This window comes from Sturnira hondurensis, unplaced genomic scaffold (genome assembly GCF_014824575.4).
Source record: "Sturnira hondurensis isolate 20B ecotype Veracruz unplaced genomic scaffold, ASM1482457v3 Scaffold0001532, whole genome shotgun sequence".
In the NCBI taxonomy this organism is placed as follows: Eukaryota; Metazoa; Chordata; class Mammalia; order Chiroptera; family Phyllostomidae; genus Sturnira; species Sturnira hondurensis.
Genome location: NW_028074163.1, coordinates 931,128 through 951,651, shown reverse-complemented (window position 1 = coordinate 951,651; position 20,524 = coordinate 931,128). Strand labels below are relative to the sequence as shown.

General features: G+C 41.8%; 1 protein-coding gene and 1 pseudogene across 3 annotated transcripts in view; one reads left to right on the top strand and one right to left on the bottom strand.

Moving 5' to 3' along the window:
- The window catches only part of PLEKHM3 (pleckstrin homology domain containing M3), a 146,722-nt gene that overhangs the window by 123,001 nt on the left and 3,197 nt on the right, over window positions 1-20,524 (top strand). The gene's annotated exons all lie outside the window — the stretch shown is intronic.
- LOC118975790 (60S ribosomal protein L4-like) lies at window positions 3,018-5,239 on the bottom strand (annotated as a pseudogene).

The window sequence follows — 20,524 nt, the reverse complement described above, 5'->3', positions numbered from 1 at the left end:
CCCTCCATTGTCCTCAAGTTTGGAGAGCTGGCTAGCTCATCCTTTGGGAATTACACATGCCCCTGGAGCTCATGAATCACACATCCCCTGGAGGTTCTGCTAAAGTACATGTGGTGTTTAACTGGCAGTGACTTCTCCATTTGCCCTCCGTGTTCATGCCATTAGACCGTAGCCCAATCTGGTCAAAGATTTGCCATTTTACTTGGACAAAGTTGTGATTTAAGTGTTTGGTTCTAGGGTTTGCAGTAGGAATATTCCAGAAATACTCACTTTCAGCTTTTTTAATACAAAGGCTGAATATGCTTGGAAAGGCCTAGGATAGAAATGCAGCAAGAGCCATTCCTCCTTAATTAGTGACCTGTCCATACCTGTGGAAGGTGGCAGAGCAAGAGGGAACAAATGGGTGGACAAGCAAAAAATGCCTTTGAAACCAAGTGGCATTTGAGTCAGGAGTGAGAGCACAGGGCCTGAGAGGCCCTGAGGTGGAGTAGGAAGGACTGAACACCGAAATCACATGCCCTGGGTTCAAACTCTAGCTTTGGTGTCCGTGGCTATTGGCTCCCTGACCGTGAGGGAAGACCCTTAATCTTTCCGTGTCTCAGTGTATTTATCTGTAAGATGAATATGTGCTATTCATTTCTGGGTAATTGCAGTAAGAATTGGAAATAAAAACAGAAAGCTTCCAGAACTTACATATGATGAAAGCAATAAATGGTATTTACTAAGATGAAACTTGTTTAGGGATTAGGAGTAGACAGGCATCGGGAGTAGCGGATGAAGGGGATAGTAAATAAAAACTAGAAGCAAGTGTGGAAAGACAGGCTTTCGCGAAGACCTTGTAGGACAGGGCACACTAAAAAGCAGACCTTGTCCTGTAGCAGCTGAGGAGGCTTCAGGGGTTTCGTTTAAAATATGCCAACTCTCAGAAGGCACTAAAGCACAGTGGTTAGCCTAGGGCCTGGGAGTCCAACCCCCTACACTCTACCCATTTAAGCAGAGCAACCTTGGGCAAATGACTTAAGCCTTCTAAGCCTCAGTTTTATCACCTGTAAATTGGTAATGATAAAAACACTGATCTTTTAGGATTCCAATAAATAAACAAACAAATACGTAAATGTTATTTAATGCTCACTGTATAGCTGGCAATGTTCTAAGAGCTTGACTTGTATTATCTAAAAGGAGAGTGAATTATATATCAGGGCAGCAACTGACACACATTAAATAGCCAATCAGTGCTGTGGGGTGGCGCAACAGCTGATGTCATTATTATCATCTGGTCAGACCGTATTTTATAAGAGCCTCTGGCAGTAGCATAGAGGATGGGTTGGGTTGGGTAGAGCAGGAGGACAGATAGGACAATAGTAGTTTCACATACATGTTTAAAAATTCATTCATTTGTGCCCTGGCCAAGTGGCTCAGTTAGCTGGAATCACTCTGTACACCAAAAGATTGTGGGCTCAGTTCCCAGTCAGAGCACATAGCTGGGTTGCAGGTTCAATCTCCAGTCCAGGTGCACACGGGAGGCAACAAAACAATGTTTCTCTCTCACATCAGCATTTCTTTCTCTCTTTCTCTCTCTCTCTCTCTCTCTCTCTCTGTCTCTGTCTCTCTCTCTTCCTCCTTCCTTTCCACTCTCTAAAAATCAATAAACATATCCTTGGATGAGGGTTAAAGAAAATTGAGTTGTATACTTAAGATCATTCATTTTACCCATGTATCTTATACCTCAATTTATGGAAATATTATAAAAGAGATAGCCAATGAAACCTCTTCTCCCAGTTTTCATATGTTACTCTGTAACTGCTTGGAATTTTAATTAGCTGACCTCTATCTACCCGCACACACACAACATGGATTGTGAGGAACCTTTTCAGTTAGCCATGCTCCTGAAAGACAGGGAGCCCAAAGAAGACGGAAAAACCTCTGCAACTCACACAAAATTCTGACCGTTGGAAAGTTCTCCCTTTGCCAGAGCTCCCAGCAGTAGCAAGTGAATCTAGATGGGAGTCTCTTCTGGCCTGGAGGTACCGACATGTTAGGACGGAGAAAGGCAGGGCCCTGGGGTGGCACGGAGAAGGCTGCTGGATGCTGGGCCAGATCACAGACTCTCCTTCGTCATCAGCCCTCCGGGAAAGCTGGCTGTTCACTGGGCTTCCTTTTGTGGGGCTCTCTTCCATTTAGATTTTACCAGACCTCGGAACATGTCACACACAGGTGGGGATACTATTAAAAACGTTTTTCTCTCTGATTACGTTTGAATGGCCTCCTGTTGTAAAACCACAGTTTTTGTTTCTTTCTTAAGGCCAAGTCTAAGGCAGGTCAGTCGGTTCATTGACTTTTCTTTGGATTGACACCAGACTAAGTGGTTAAAAATATTTAGATTGGGTAACATACTTCCTCTGCACAGTGCCCCGGGTGATGTGACATCACTGTGACCTTTGAATAGACGGGGAATGGATTTTTAAAAATCTGATACCAGTCCTGTTTCTTCTGTTGACTTCAAAACAATCTAAAACTGTTGGAATTTCCAGACCAACCAGGTGATGAAAATCAAATAATGTGCTTTTGGGGGTGGAGCCAGTGAGGGTAGGTCGCCTGGGATAGGGCAAGGGGGAAAGAGCCCTGGCCCAGCAGGGCCAGGGAGGGGCATTTAAAACGTTTAAGTGAGATTCATAGAAAATGCAATGTGCATTCTAACTAATTGCTTACTGACTAACTCCCAGTTAGGTATTTAAAGAGATAAGATTAAATGTCTAGAATTCAGTGATAATTATGTCAACAAAACCACCTTAAATTTCCTGGCATTAGATATGGCTATTGACACTCTGCATATCATATAAGTCATTCTAATTGGGGCAGTGTTACCTTCCAAAACCTAAAACCCCCTAAGTCAGGCAACACTCCGATTAGACACACAGGTCTCCTAGGAGACAGGCATCGGGTCCGAGGCAGTCACGACATGTTCACTGATGGGTGGACTTTCAAGAACTTTTGTGAAAATAAACAGAGTAGGGACAAGTGAAAGCACAAGTCATATAAAACTAAAAGTTGAAGGTTTTTCTACATTTTTATGATGCTCACATATATGCATATGGAAATTACATGTATATATTTCTAAGGCCATTTTATAGAGCTGTCACCGGGTTTTTAAAAGCAGGTTAAATATTTATTATAGAAGTGACAAGTTGTGTTCATTATTTAAATGGTCCGAAGTACAGGGTTTTTCTGAAGGTACAGAAGGTTCATGACTCACATAACCCAGGTCTCCCGGACGAGCAGAGTGCCTCGAGCAGGTCCTAAGTGGGTGGCGAGAACCAGGGACGCCGACTGGCTTGGGCTGTTGTTGTGGCTGGGCGGGGGCGGGGTTCTGGGTGGGGACCCCCACGGGTGGGGCTTCCACAGGAGCCTGGGTGGTTTGAATCTCCTTCAGGGGCTAAAGGGGGAGCACTTGGGCTTCCCGTCAGCTTGTCCAGGCGTGGGCCTTCAAAGCTGTTTGCAGTCAAGTGTCAAAACAGAGTTAACTCTGTCACAAACATTATACACATAGTCACCAACATGTTCTTCCATGTTCCCACCCACGTTTCTTCCCTCTCTACTCTCACTATCCCTTTTTAGTTTTAAAAAAGTTATCATCTTTGAATCTCTGTGACTGACCTTTTAAATTGAGGTATAATTGACATATAACATTATACTAGTTTCAGGTGTACTATATAATGATTCAATATCCTTTTTCATGTTTCTCACTACCTTTGATCAGGTTTTTATTTAAAAATTAGCTGTCTCCAGTGATTTGGCTTTTATGGAATAAACAAATCTCAGTGTATGCTGCAGGCTTCTTTTCTTCTCTGGTGGGTTTCTTTTCTGCGGACTTCTTCTCGTCTGCTGGTGTCTCGGTGGCCATGGCCTTTTTTCCCCACCAAAGGCTTCTAATTTGTAGGGCCAAGAGCCTTCTTTCCTTTCTTCCCAACCACAGGCTTCTTGCCTGGAGACCCCTTCTCGTCTTACTTGGCTTCTAGAGCTGCTGCTGCTGCTGCTTTCCCCACCTGGAGCTTGTGGTTCTTGTCCTGGAGGAGGATGGTATTGCGGCACATGGTCTTTGCACGTGGGTTTAGCTTCAGCGTGATTCTCGGGTTTTTCAGTGGATTCTCCTTCAAGACTCTGTGATGATTCTTCTTGGATGATACTTGGAGGGATCCTTGGATCTCTGGGCTTTTCAAGACTCTGCTGAGGTCTGCACTGAGTGCCACGTGCACGGGAAGGTCATAGTCCTTCTGGAGAGAGGCAGCTCTACACCAAGTGCCATGCAGACATCCGACCTGCGGAAGCGCTTCCAGTCCAAATGCAGAAATGGCCCACACGCCCCCAGGGGCAAATTTCAGAGTGTTCCGTCTGCTTACACTGGGCAGAGTAGTTGCAGGGATGTTTCTGAAGGCTTCAATAATACTGTTGTTCTCATCATGGGTGATGCAAGGTCCCTACCCTAGATACCATGACGGTTTCTCCTTTTACCCTTGCCAGCTCTCCTTCGCTGAGAATCATAGAACTTTCTGATACTATTCCAGGCCTTACATTTCTTAAAAAGCAAAACAGCCTCCTTGGTCTTCTTGTAGCTTTCAACTTTATCTTCAGTCACCAAAGGAAGTTCAGGAACTTTCTCAATAATGGTGCTGGTAAGGCCGAGGCAGCCAGAGTGGAGCCACTGGCATTTCCCTGCTGTGCTATGTTCGAACGCTCTGTGGTGCCAGTGGCGCCAGGTTTTGGTTGGTGCAAACACGCGGCCCCCAAGACACATATTCCCAAAAGCACCTTGGCCAGGACAGTGATTCCCACTGCCTCGAACTCTGGGAACTGGAGCCACAGCCCTGCCAGCACCCAAGAGTCAGCAGTGGTTTGATGATCTGCCAATTCACTGACAGCACAGGGCTGTCTGTTGTTTTTGCCCAAGTTGGTGTGAACAAAGTTCGCAGTATCTGGTCAATGGGGGCCTTGAACACAGCAGGCAAAGTGACACTTTTACCAGGTTTCCCCTTTTCGGAGCATACTGATCCCATTGCAGGGAGAGGGGAAGACCATTCTTTCTTAACCTAGTGGATTGCACAGGAAAAAAATGGTTCAATATTTATATAGATTGCAAAACGATCACCGCAATGTTTAGTTAACATCTATTACCACACATAGTTATAAGAATTTTTTTCTTATGATGAGAACTTATAAGATCTCTCTTAGCAACTTTTAAATATGCAATATGAGGTCTGTCCTGAAAAAGTCCGGACATTGTTAGTATAACGAGAACAGTTTGTATGACGTTGGTGTACCAGGCAGCCAAGGAGAGTGGACTGGCATGTGCATGCGTGAACAATGACAACTTCACTGTACTAGTCACTGGGGACGGTAGACACTGTTGAGTGTACTGTGTGGTGGTCGCATTCAAAATGACAGCAGATAGAGCAACGAATCTGCACCAAATTTCGTGTTAGGCTGAACATTCCTCTGTGGAAACTATTCAGATGGTTCAGAAGGCTGCAGCTATGGTCAACTTGTGATTGGCAGCTTCATCATGACAATGTGCTCATTGGTGTCTCATGCAGAGGTTTTTGGTGAAACCAAATCACCCAGGTGACTTAGGCCCCCTATAGCCCAGATTTGGCATCCTGCAACTTCTGACTTTTCCCAAAACTAAAAGTCACTTTTGCAAGGGAAAAGATTTCAGACCACCAGCGAGATTCAGGAAAATATGACTGGGCAGCTGGTGGCCATTGGGAGAAGTGGGTGAGGTCCCAAGTTGCCTACTTTGAAGGGGACTGAGGCGTCATTGTTCTATATACAATGTTTCATGTATCTTCTTCAATAAATATCTCTATTTTATATATTACATGGCTGGATACCTTCTGGACAGGCCTCGTACAATTTTAACTATAGCCACCATGCTATATATTACCACCCCAGCCTACCCCCACCTTGGGCAACCACCAATCTGTTCTCTGCATCTGTTAGCTCGAGGTATGTGTGTGTGTGTGTAAATTTCATATATAAATGAGATTATACAGTATTTGTCTTAGTCTGATTTATTCCACCTAACATCATGCCCTGAAGATGGCATATATGTTGTCGCAAATGGCAAGATTTTCTTTTTTTAGTATATTTTATTGATTATGCTGTTACAGCTGTCCAAACTTTTTTCTCCCCTCCTCCCTGCACTGCCCTCCCTCCCATGGGTTGTACACATAAAACATTTGTTTTCTCCATTTCTTATACTATTCTTAACCTTCCTCTGTCTATTTTATGCCTACCAATTATGCTTCTTATTCCCTGTACCTTCCCCCCATTTTCCCCCTCTCCCTCCCCTTCCCCACTGATAACACCCCATGTGATCTCCATTTCTGTGATTCTGTTCTAGCTATTTGCTTAGTTTTTGTTTTTGTATTTTAGGTTCATTTGTTAATACTTGTGAGTTTGTTGTCATTTTATTGTTCATATTTTGGTCTTCTTTTTCTTAGATAAGTCCCTTTAACATTTTATATAATAAGGGCTTAGTGATGATTAACTCCTTTAGCTTGACCTTATTTGGGAAGCACTTTATCTGCCCTTCCATTCTAAATGATAGCTTTGCTGGATAGAGCAATCTTGGATGTAGGTGCTTGCCTTTCATGACTTCAAACACTTCTTTTCAGCCCCTTCTTGCCTGTGAGATTTCTTCTGAGAAATCAGCTCATAGTCTTATGGGCGCTCCTTTGTAGGTAACTCTCCTTTCCTCCTGCTGCTTTTAAGATTCTCTCCTTATTTTTAATCTTGGATAACTTAATTATAATATGTCTTGTGTGTTCCTCCTTGAGTCCAATTTCTTTGGGACTCTCTGGGCTCCTAGACTTTCTGGAAGTCTATTTCCTTCACTGGATTGGGGAAGTTCTCTTTCATTATTTGTTCAAATACATTTTCAATATCTTGGTTTTCCTCTTCTTCTGGCACCCCTATGATTCTGATGTTGGAATGTTTAAAGTTATCCCAGAAGTTCCTAAGCCTCTTCTAATTTTTTTGCATTCTCGTTTCTTCATTCTGTTCCAGTTGGATGCTTAGTTCTTCCTTTTGTTCCAAATTGTTGATTTGAGTCCCAGTTTCCTTCCCTTCACTGTTGGTTTCCTGGATATTTTCCTTTACTTCACTTTGTCTAGCCTTCATGTCTTCCCTCATTTTGCAACTGAGCTCATTCAATTCTGTGACCATCCTTTTTTTTTTCTAGATTTTATTTATTTATCTTTAGAGGGGAAAGGAAGGAGAGAGAGAGAGAGAGAGAGAGAGAGAAATATCAATGTATGGTTGCCTCTGGTGTGTCCCCTGCCGGGAATTGGCCGCCAACCCAGGTATGTGCCCTGACTGGGAATTGAACCGCGATCGTGTGGTTCGGAGGCCCGCGCTCAATCCACTGAGTTACGCCAGCCAGGGCTTCAATTCTGTGAGCATCCTGATTACCTTTGTTTTGAACTTTGCATCGGATAGGTTGTCTATCTCCTTGTTGCTTAGTTCTTTCTCTTGAGTTTTGATCTGTTCTTTCATTTAGGCCATATTTCTTCATCTCAGTTTACCTGTTACATGGTAAGAATTGGAGCCTCTTTGCTGCTTTGTGACTTGGAGCCCTCTTTGCTGCTTTGTGACTCTGTATGTGGGGGAGGGGTCAAAGAGGGAACAATACCACTTGCTTGGCTCTCGTCCCATTTCCCGTCACTTCCCTTGCTTCCCACAAGCAGATTGTGCCCTTTTAGGTGCTGATTCCCAGGTGGGTGGTTTTGTGTATGCTAGGATCCTGTGGGTCTCTCGAATGAACTTTCTTGTGAGGCTGGGAGTTTCTTCCACCACCGCAACCCCCACAGATTTTTTACAGCCAGGGGTTTTGAGGCTTTATTTTCCCACACTGGGACCTGGGGTTTCATGGTCTGCCTCATTCACCGGTTTTTCTTCCCCGATTATCTGCTCTTGAATGTGGGATTGCCCACATAGTCTGCTGCCTTGCTGCATGTCCTCTCCCCCTCAGCTGCCCATCTCCACCCTTCCTACCCGTCTGGATGAATGTTTCTTTAACTCCTTGGTTGTCAGAGTTCCAGACAAATGATTTTCTGGCAGTTCTGGTTGTTCTTTGTTTTTAAATTGGTTGCTATCCTCCTTTTGGTTGTGTGAGGAAGCAAAGCATTTCTGCCTTTGCCTCCATCTTGGCCGGAACCTCAAGATTTCCTTCTTTTTATGGCTGAATAATATTCCACTGTATATATTGCTCCGTGCCTTCTAAAAAGATAGATCCAATTTCTACTTCCATTTAGTGTCTTGAGAATTTCTGTTTTCCTATACCCACATTAACTTTCCATATTAATGATATTTTTAATCCTAACCAATCTGAAAAATAAAATATAATTTCACACGGTTATTTTAATTTCTATTTTTCCATTGTAAGTAAGGTTGAAGCATTGTTTTATGTGTTATTGGCCATTTGTAGTTTTTATGAATTGCCTGTTAATTTCATTACCCTGTATTGAAATTATATTGTTTTCTTCATTCTTATTAAGTTGAAAATGCTCTTTCAATATTAAGGAAATTGGCACTTTTTCATATAAATAGGAAATATTTTCCCAGTTTTCTGTCAGATAACTCTGTAAATGGTGTTTTGTGTTATACCTATTTTAAAATTTTATATATTCAGATTTATTACTCTTTTATGGTTTCTAGGACTATAAAAATATTTTCCTCAAGTAAATATTTTTCCAACATTTTTCTCTAGTACTTTTATTTAGTTTTAAAAATACTTTTTAAATGATTTATCCTTTTATATTTAAATCTTTGACTTATCCAGAATTACATTTTTTTATCCTCACCCAAGGGTAAGTTTATTGATTTTAGAGAGAGAGGAAGGGGAAGGGAGAAAGAGAGAGGAACATTGATCTGTTGCTTCCTGAACAGGGATCAATCCTGCACCCTGGGTATGTGCCCTGACTGGGGATTGAACCTGCAACTTTTTAGTGTATGGGACCACACTCCAGCCAATTCTGCCACCCAGCCAGGGTGCAAAGTTACATTTTTTTAAAATGAGTTAGAGATTCAGCTTTATTTTTTTCCTCTAATGGCAAACCAGCTGCCCCAACATCATCTACTAAATAACTTATTTCCCCCACTTTTCTTGTATACTAAATTCCCATATGTATTTCAGTCCATAATCTAAGTATACAGGTGCCCAGTACACAGATGCCACAAACGCAGCAGATAATATTCTTGAAAATCAGGATATGTGAAATCACAATTAGTGCTGTGTGTGAGTGGTGGTTTACTACTTGTTGGTACCTTGAGGCAAAGAATAACAGTCACCAGCAGTGGCAACACAATAGCACGCAAGCCAGTAAAGAGCCCCTGTTTCGATCTGCGGGCAGGATTTGTTTCTGCTCACGTCGGTGGCCCAGCTCTTTATTAGAGCCCAGTGTTCTAGCTGAGAGTCTGCTTTGGTTGTTCATTTAATCTTAGACATTGCCAGTCTTATAAAAGCTATTCAGTAATAATAATATTGAGCACTTATATTATACTTTCCCTCCCTAAGTGCTATCTAAACATAGACTAATTAAGTGCATTGACGAAAGGATTTCCAGCTTTCTTCAGGAAAACTGGTATCTGGTTGCACACCTGCGAGGGGATGATTCTTAAAAAGCATTAACTCCCTTCTGAATGGCCCTCAGCAAGCAGAGGAATAAAAAGCTGGTGACATTATTTCACTTCTTTTGAAAATTACCTTGGGTATCTTCTAATTAGTCTGGCTAAACTCACCTTTTATCTGTCTCCCCAGATGTTCCCTTTCCGCGTTCTTGGGGGCATTCAACAAGCTTCTTTTGATGTTTCCCCTGTTCATTAATCACAAAATCATAAAATCTTCCAACTGAGAGGGATCCTTACTGATCATATAGTTTTGAATTGACCTACTACAATCACTTTATCTTGTAGATGAGGAAACGTAGGCCTGGAGAAGTTAAGTGACTTACAAAAAAGGTCACACAGCTTACAGGGGACAAGGCTAGGAAGAGAAACCAAGGCTCCTAACTGCTGTCTCGGATCTCAGCTTCACCTCGTTATTTCCCTCTTTGTGAGCTTCTGACTTCTCTTTCTCCTAGCTTTCTTTTTTTTTTTTCTCCTAGCTTTCTTAACTTCTCTTTCTTCCTTCCTTCCTTCCTCCCTCCCTCCCTCCCTTCCTTCCTTCCTTTCTTCCTTCTTTTCTTTTTGCCTCCATCTTTCCCTACTTCTCCTTCCCTTCTTTGTTTTCTGCATTTTCTGTATCCCCTAACTCCTGATGGGTCATCTGACATGATCAGGTCTAATGTTGCTTTTATTTCTCCTCTATTTCTCTTTCCATTTAAACATGGGGTCTTTGTTGTGTTTCTATTAGGGTGTCTTACATCAATCTTTATTCAGGTCCTCTTTGAAAAGCCATATTTCTTCCACATACATGCATATAGGGAGTTGTTTGTTTTGTTTTGGGTTGTGTTTTTTTTCCCAGTTGTAGTCGCTTCTCTCTTTAATAAAATCATTTCTCTACTTTTGGTAAATAGAATAAGATTTATGTTGATGTTAAGTCTATTTTTGTCACAGAGTTTTGTGTTAGTTTATGAATTTCCCAGATGAATACTCCATATTGAGAAATTTACACAAGATGGGACCATTTAAAAGAATTCCGTGCAAGAAGTAAATAGGTTAGACACTAAATCTTCCTAAAAGATAAAGGCCGGTCCAGTTCAAATAAAAAAAAAGGTGTAAACCTTGATCAATCTAGACTGTGCTTCTTGCTTCCATGCAGGGACTGAGTCAGTTTTAGGAATCTTCCATTTGTACGTGGTGGGTCAGTAGGTACCCAGTGACCTCAAAATTCTCAGGCTGCACCAAATCCTAAGGCTGCCTCCGAGTCCAGACACCCTCAGAAAGTCCTTCCCCTAGAACAGTGAAGAGTGTATGAGAGGTCTGTCACTAATCAGCAGGGTGAGCTCAGGCAGCTGGAGTTACCTCTCGGGGCCTCAGATTTCTGACATATGTATTAAGTAAGGAAGCTGTGTTTACAACACCACTTAGGGCCTTTCTTTGTTTACTATTTAATGAGTCAGTAATGTCAAAACCAGGAGCAAAATGAATAGTAGAGACCTAAATCAGGTTTATTTCAGGCTTATAACTAACTCAACAGAGGAGTAAAATTCTGCTGAGAATATTTGGGGACTGAGGCAATTTAAAACATTGTAATCATTTTCCCTCATAAATAATGCATATGTACCTCTATCAGACTACGTGGCCTGTTTGGGGGCTCAGAACATGTGGACCACCTGACTGTAGTTGACTTTTTGCAAATGCTTCCACTGAGTTCCATGAGGCTGTGTCTGCACAAGGCCACACCCCTTGAGGCATTTTCTGTAATAAAGAAAAACAACCTGCAGTAGCCCCCAGCCCTCGTGTTTTTCTGAGTAAAAAAATTATGTCCTTCGGTTCAGTTTTGCCATTCAAGAACTGAAGAAAACTGAAATTGAAATTCCTTTATCTTTTATTCCCTAAGACTTCATTTCCAGTAGGAGGCAAAATGTAATTTGATAGGAATGATGCTACCCACAAATCTACCCAACTGCACCAACCCAGATTCAATTATCACGTACTTTCCTAAGTCTGAGTAGAAATTGTCACCTTTGGAAAAGGATCAGATAAGAACTATTTGGTGACGTCATAATCCACCCTCAGTGAAGTGCTTGATTAGCCAAAAGCCCAGTGGTGTTAGAGCCACCCCATAATGGGTAAAGAGGGGCAGGGAGCAGCTAATTGGAGAAGACACAGTTTTCTGTTTATATACAAACATCCCAGCATTGAGCCATGATAAGGAGCTCAAAGGTTAATTATGGGAAAATGGGGTTCAGCAAACTTTTAAAATAGAAAAATCCCCTGTGCTTTTTATTTTTCCATTTTAAGGACATTATTAAGAAGAGAAAAATTGGAATTGAATGAGAGCTCAGAATATTCTCACTGTGTTTTAGGGTCTTCAGACCTGAGCAAAATCCACGGGTTGTTCTTTCCTAACTCTCCACAAACTCACATGACCCAGGTCCCTAGACTTCACTGTACCTGCCTGTTAATGCAGAGAAAGGGCCTTCAGAGAAAACGGGGAGTGCCACCTCTCCCAGGCCTCTGCCCAAGCACATGCAAACTAAATTACACTGGAAATCATCTTACAATGTGTGACAGTTTTGGGTCTTCCATTTCATCAAGCCGGCTTGTTACTAGTAAGTGGCAGGTGGCTTTGTTTGCTGTGAATGGGGTCTTTGGTTAGACTTTTAGAGGAGGGGCCATTTGTCAAGTGCAGCAGCCCTCTCCATCAAAATATTCCCAACAGTTGGCCAGAATCTAAATGCTGCACAATGGTTGAGGAATGCCTGTATTCAGATGGAAGGTAACTTGACAAATCAGGGGAAGGAATTAGCCGATGCATACAGAAATTCAATGAGAAAGAGCTTTTTCTTTCTTTTTTCTTGTCCAACTTAGGAGTGCTCTGTCTCTCTCCCCCTGTAGATTTTGAATTTTGTGCTGGTGCCAAGGGAGCGAAGGTAACAGGCATAAAAGAATCATTTGTGCCCATTTCCCAATCCCACAGATCTCTATTGGCTGCCGACCTTGAACATGACACTGCAATTTCCTGGTGCCACACATGAGTAATAAGCAGCTGCTTCTGAAACTGTGGTTTGGAGAAGACAGCACTAGGTTATTTTTTAACTTAATTGTAATTTTTGATTGGTCTGCAAGAAAGTAAATCAAATAAAGTCTGTTGTCTTAGTCTGCAAGAAAGCCATAGGCCTCAAATTCCAATGCTGACCATCTTGACCAGAATAGAAGAGGGGGAAAAATGTGTGTATCCCTGAACTGGAAGTTCGACCAGGCTGCTTTCGTGGGGTAAGCATATTTGGTGTATCTGTCAGCTAGCTGGATCATGGAAAGTAGTATTTGATGCTTCTTTGAGTGCTAGAAGTACCTGAAATAGTAGAGTGAAAGCATTTATAGAGAGACTACAAAAGTGAAAAAGAGCAAAGTCAGGAAGAAGATATCACCCTGATGCTGCAATCTGTCCTTATCCTACCTGGCAACAGGACACACCATTTTGAGTTACAAATGGAAGCATGTATTCTTTGAATACCCAGTCACAAAGTACCTCTGAAACAGTCATTCATGCATGCTCTCCAAATAAGTAATACCAGAGTAGTACCTTTCTTAGTAGAAGAAATTAAGTTGAATGGAAAGCGAAAGAAACTTTCACCCTATTTCATACATCTGCTTTTCTCAAGGAGACAGGGCAACTTGGTGCGTGGAGAAGGTGGGGGAGCTTGAGAGCAGGGGGTTGAGATGGACAGAGTACCACATATACTTGCTGCTAATTACTTTGTTATGATTTTGCACACATAGACAGGCACTTCGGGGAAAGAAGTAGAGGGATTACTAAACCTCATCTCAGAGGCCTATTTTGCCATCACTTTATGACATAGCCAAATGACCACCACCTGATTAATGGCCTTGGGACATTTTTCTGATTATTTTTATTCGCCATTTAATCATTTTTTATTTTTCAATTACAGTGGACATACACTACTATACTAGTTTCAGGTGTATACTGCAGTGACCAAACACTACATAATACACCAAGTGACCATCTCAATAAATCCTACACCCATCTGAATCCACACACAGCTACCAGAATATCACTGACTACATTCCATATGTTGCGCCCCACATCCCGACGACCATTCTGTGAAAACCAATTTGGACTTCTCACTCCCTTCACCACCCCCAAAACCCCCTCCCACCTGGCAACCATCAAAATGTCCTCTGTTTCTGTTCTGCTTGTTCATCTATTTTGATTTTTAGATTCAATTGTTAATAAATATGTATTTATTACCTTTTTATTATTCATATTTTTATCTTTTTTCCTTGTAATTCTTAAAGACCCTTTAACATTTCATATAATACGGGTTTGGAACTCCTTTAGCTTTTTCTTGTCTGGGAAGCTCGGTAGCTATCCTTCCATTCTAAATCATGGCTTTGTTGGGTAGCGTAATCTTGGTTGTAATCCCTTGCCTTTTATCACTTTGAATACTTCTTGCCACTCCCTTCTGTCCTGTGAAGTTTCTGTTGAAAAATCAGCCGACAGTCTTATGGGAGCTCCCTTGTAGGAAACTAACTGCTTTTGTCTTGCTGCTTCTAAGATTCTCTCTTTGTCTTTGGCCTTTGGCATTTTAATTATGGTGTGTCTTGGTGTGGGCCTATTTAGGTTCATCTTGTTTGGGACTTGTTGCACTTCCTGGATTTGTATGTCTATTTCCTTCACCAAGTTAGGTGATTTTTTTGTCATTAAATAAGTTTTCAGTTTTTTTCTCTCTCTTCTCCTTCTGTCACCCCCATGATGGGAATGTCGGTATGCTTAAAAACCCCCTTGTCCCAGGAGCTTTTTACACTGTCCTCATTTTCTTGGATTCTTTTTTTTTTTTTTTTTTTTTGCTGCTCTGATTGGGTGTTTTTTGCTTCCTTATATTCCAAATCACCGATTTGATAGTTGGCTTCATCTACTCTACTGTTGATTCCCTGTAAATTATTCTTCATTTCAGTTAGTGTGTTCTTAGTTTCTGACTGGATGAAAGTGACCCTTTTTATACTGTTGAATATCTCACTAAGTTTATTGAGCATCCTTATAATGAGTGTTTTGAACTCTGCATCTAGTAGATTGCTTGCTTCCATTTTGTTTAGTTCTTTTTTTAGAGTTTTGTTCTGTTCTTTCATTTGGCCCATGTTTTTGCCTCCTCATTTAGGAAGTCTCCCTGTGTTTATTTCTATGTATTAGGTAAAGCTGCTAAATCTCCCTAATTTGATAGAGTGGCCTAGTGTATGTAGTAGGTATTGTGTAGGGTCCAGTGGCACAGCCTCTTCAGTTGCCCAAGCTGGGTAGTCTAGGTGCATCACCCCCATGTGTGTGCTGTGTGCACTGTCCTGTTGTAGTTGAGCCTTGATTGCTGTTGGCGTGTCAGTGGCCAGTCAGCCAGCTGCAAGGACTGACTGTGGCCACTAACCTCCAACCACTATGGAGGATCACCTGTATAGGGGCCCACCCCACAGAGCAGGACTTACCTCAGTGGGGCTGTGGTGCCTGCTGAGCCCACCCGTTGAGTGTGTCACTTGTGGAGGCGGTTGGGTGGTGATGCTTCGACGTGGTCTGAAGCTGTCCCCTGGGTGTGCTGGCCATGGGGCCTCCCAGGAAGTGCAAACCAGGGTCAGCCACCACCTGTGTTCTGCCCAGGGCCACCCAGCATAAGCTGCAAAGCAATCTGCATAACGCTGCTACTTTTGCTGCGCTTAGAGGTGCCCAGGTGAGGCCAAGCTGCAAACCAAGGCTAGCTGCTGCTAGGGTCACTTAGCAAGAAGTACAGGGCTTGCTGAGGCAAGATGCTGCTTGTTTGAGAGATTTTAGGAAAATCTGAAGCATAAGCCAAGATAGGCCATGGATATGGAAAAGCCACTGGAAACAGCTTGGGTAGGCCTGACAGTTGGGTGGAGTGGGGCAAACACTTTGAGCCAGGATAATGGATTCTCAGATATGGTGCCTACCTGGTGGCTCATCAAAGGAACAATGGCCTCTGCCAACACTTCTGTCTGAGAGAAAGCTGCCCCACCCCCAGCTCTCATCCTAATGCTGGAAAGTTCATTTCCTCCCCTTATGTCTCCAGTGCCTTTTGAGCTATTGTCCCAGAGCTCAGAGGGAGGGAGTCCGAGTATATCCATGGGCAGGCCCTTTAAGAGGAACTGCTCGGGACTCTAGGTTTCTCCCTCAGCCTCAGTCTACACTAGTTTTTACAGCCAGAGTTATAGAGACTTCTCTTCCTGGCACTGGAACCCTGGGCTCGGGGGCCTGGTGTGAGGCTGGGACCCCTTGCTTCTCAGGCAGGACTTCCGCAGCTGAGATATCCCTCCCAATGTGTATTTGCTACACAAGTGTGTGGGCCCAGCCTGTTCTGTGTCTCTACCCCTTTTATCATTCTCTGTGTGGCTTCTTCTGTAATTCCCTAGTTGTAGGACTTCCACTCAGCCAGATCTCGGGCAGTTCTCAATGATGGTTGCTCTGTAGTTTAGTCGTAATTTTGACGTGGTTGTGGAAGGAAATGAGTACCACGTTTACGTCCACCACCATCCTGACAGGAAGTCTGCCCTTGTAACTTTTAATGGGTTGTTATAAAGTTATATTAACTTGTGACTAATTTAATTATTGTAAGTAGGAAAAAAATAAGCAAGACAAATTCCAGCCTTGTTTTTTTCCTTTCTATCCCATGCTTCCCAATACCCAGAGACGACTAAGCTCGGAGGGCGTGTGAAAAACTCTGTAATGTAAGCCTTCTGGAAAACTCCCTAATAGATCTAACTACTATGCACCAGGAAAATACACCTAAGTTGTCAAGAAGCAAAAACTGTGCTGTGGTTAGATTCTTTTCTTAATAAGCTTTAGCCAGTATTATGAAGAAACTACTTTTTTGGCTTACTTTGTCCTAGTCAGTCCTGGCTTGCTCTCTGTGACATTAGAGTGCCCTGGATCAACTCTGGATACACAGCTTGTAGAACTTTTGCCCATGCTGAGCCCCACTGAGAACTAATGTCACCCTAGGGAAGCACTCCGGTTGGGGCTAACATAGCAGAGGTCTCAAATCTGACTTCCCTCAGGCTGTGCTCTTGTTCACCTGTTGGCCATTTGACTTTGCCCAACCCATAGTATTTTCCAGGTCCATCAGAATTCTGATAGTTCTTTTCTACTCTTCATTCTCATTTGGAACCTAACAGTAGGAGGACCCTTGGGCTTTGGTCTTCAAGGCTGTCACCTTCCTGGTATCCTTGGAAAGTGACCCTAACCCTAAGCTCCCACCAAAATGCCTAAGAAGTAGAAATGGAAGTTGTAAGACTCTTAGGGGCAGGAGGAGATGGTTGGAGGCAGGACACTTGATTTCTTTTTAAGCAGTTATCCACAGTAAAGATAGATGGGATTTTTAAAAGGAACCCTAGGAGATGTCACACTTGGAACCTACTTCTTAGTAGTGATCAGACCTCTAGACCAGAAGCCAGATTGTTGGATCCTGTTCCTAGTGTTGCTAGCAGTTGCGTTCAAGGATAAGATTTAAACCTCCTACATACATCTTAGTCCCTGGAAAATTATAAGTATAAATTTTTTCTTTTGAAATATTAAAGAAATGTTTGTAAAGTCTAAAATATACTTTTAGGCTATTGCCTCACTTTTCCGGAGGGAAAACTCTCAGCAGCTTCAGCCCCTTGGAACATGGTCATGAACCTGAGCTGACAAATAGGGAGAGCAATTAGTCAAGTGAAAAGAAGCAAAAAGAGTCCCTGAGTAGCTGAGCTGCCACCAGGCCCATGCACTCTTTATGCTCCTCACTAAGTCACCCAACAGAATGACTGAAAATGTCAGTGACACAAAGAGAGCCCTCAGCTATGACGACTGCAGCCAAGGAAAAAAGGTGAGAAAGCATCGGTGGCCGGTCACCAAGAACTTAGGTGCCTGGCAGAGAGGGGACATTAAAGACAAGTGTGAAACCCAGTCTTTCCCTCCAAGCAATTTATATTCTCATAGGTGGCTCCATATGACATTGGCATTTTTTAGAGTAAAACTACCATTTTATAGTTAGTATCACCATTTTGATATGTTCAATCAACAGTCGGATAAGCAAAACAATCACATTTTAAACAATAGCAAAGAGTACAAAGCAACATCAAGTTCTGGATTAAATTACATGATGTAAAAGTAATTTATGTCAAGCACAAAAGATCCAAACACTTTCAGTGAAGTTGAAAGGTGGCCAGAGGTGGCCTTCCAGATCGTGCCAGAATAGATCTGAGCCGTGAAGCCTGGGTGAAATTTAAATAAGTGTTAAGAAAAGAAGCGAAACTTTAGATAGAGGAAATGACATGGGCCATTTCCTTGTGCCTCAAACTGAAGGCACAAGAGCAAGAGAAAGCACAGTCTGTGTGAGGAAAAGTTTGCTCACAGCAGAAGGCACATTGCATGAGGTGAACATGAGCCTGGGTAGAGAGCATGGAATCAGCTAATGGAAACACCTGCACGCCAGGAAAATGTAGGATCCAGTTTTGTCCAGTTCACTCTTGCATCAAGTATATGGGCCATAGTAAGTAAAGAGTTTTTATTAATGATAAAAGAATTCACCAAGGCTTGAGGAAAGAGATGACATGTGATGAAATTGGTATCTAAAACTGATTAGCAAATGTGCTGTCTGGGTTGAAAGAAAAAGACTGACATCTGGAAACAAAACCAGAAGATTGAGAGCAGAGATACGAGTGTTGGGCAAGATGGGAAAAGGGACTTACACCAGAGATGTTTAGAGAGAATCAACATGAACTTTGAAAATGTTATGCTAAATGAAAGAAGCAAATCACAGGAGACCGCATATTGTGTGATTCCATTTATATGAAATGTCCAAAAGAGGTAAATCAATGGACACAGAAATCAGATTATTGGTTGCTTAGGGCTTGGGAGCAGTTAAGGGGGGAAAGGGAGTACTTGCTTTGGGGTACAAGGTTTTTGGAAGAGTTAAAAAAGCATTCACAAATTGATGGTGGTGATTGTACACAACCCTGTGAATAACTGAAAGCCATTTAATTGTAGACTTTAAATAGGTGAATTACACAGTATGTGAATTGTATCTCAGTAAAGCTGTAATTTGAAAAGAGAGGGAATCAATAAAATGTGGTGAGTGACAATACACATATATGTTTCTGATGGAGAAAATGGGCCACTCACTAGACTCCATAATTTCTGTTTGATTCTCTTTGAAAAAACAAGAATGTCCACTGACACCATCATTACTTAATATTGTTCGAGGAGCAATGGGTGATGCAATAAGACATGAAAGATAAACAAGAAATATAATATTAGAAAAGAAGTGACTAGATTATTACTTTCAGAAAAACCATAAGAATCACCTAAAGATGATTTACATTCCTGAAAATTCTGTAAGATATAGTCATACATTAGATGTACACAAAAGTTAATATATTCTAATATACCAGCAATAGCTAATAAGAAAAAAATATTACATAGAAGTTTAACTTTGAAATACCTGAGTATAATAAGAGTATGTGGCTTATACAAAGGCAGGAAACAAATTTTTGTTAAGCAATAATAAATGAAGATTTAATAAAATGGGGATTTAAGAAAAAGAAGATCCAAACTATGAACAGTAAAATGGGAATAAATACATATCTATCAACAACTGAATCTAGCTCTGGCTGGTATGGCTCAGTGAGTTGAGTGCCAGCCTGCAAACTGGAGGGTCTCTGGTTCGATTCCTGGTCAGGGCACATGCCTGGGTTACAGGCCAGGTCCCCAGTTGTGGGACATAAGAGGCAACCAATCAATGTATCTCTTGAACATCGATGTTATCTCCCTTTCTCCCTCCCTTCCCCTCTTTCTCTAAAAAAAAAAATGATTATTTTTTTAAAAACCAATTGAATGTAAAAAAACAAACAAGCAAAAAACAAACTAAGCAAACAAGAATAGAGACAGAATCATGGATACGGAGAGTGTTTTGATGGCTGCCAGATGGGAGGAGTGTGGAGGAATGGGTGAAGAGGTGAAGGCATTAAGAAGTACAAACAGGTAGTTACAGAATAGCCTTGGGGATGTAAAGTACAGGATAGGAAATGGAGCAGCCAAAGAAGTTGTACACGTGACCATAGACATGAACAATGGTGTGAGGATTGCTGAGTGGAGAGGAGGCAAAGCGGGGGAACTGGGACAACTGTAATAGCATAATCAATGAAATATCATTTTAAAATTAATAAATAAAATGGAGATACAAATCAGGTTCTTTGATAGGGAAACTAAATATTGTAAAGCTATCAGTCCCCAAATTAACTTTTTAAAGCTTATTAAAATCTCTAGGTAGGAAAAAGTATATATTGTTGCCAGTGTAAGTTTGTTGAAATATTTCAAAAGGCTTCAAAATGTTCATACCCTTTGTCTCAAGGAAATCACCTGAGTAGGGCAAAGCTTTATGCTCAAGATGCCCAGTGTGCTTCTTTAGTCCGAGATGATGACCCTCGGGTCTTCCCCAAGGTCCTGTCATCCTCAGTTCCTTCCAACAACCTTTGCTCACCTGGCTTCCAGAACTGTTCTACATCCCGATGTTTTTCCCTGAATGGACTGTAGTTTATGCCTCTTTAAATGTGTCGCTAACCTTGGTTGTTTAGGAAAGAGTAATGTAAGTAAAGCCAAATGGAACTGAAATATTGTTACCACAATTTAGAAATAACCTATGACACATTGGAAAGTGCTTACTGGTGGCTGGGTATATGATTTGGTGGTGGTTATTTCTTAGAAAGTGTATCATGTGTTGGTATTAGGAGGATGCTTTACCGGGGTTTATTGAACTTAATGGTCCTTGAGAAAGTAAAAATAAAAAAAGCTCTATCTATGGCTTTC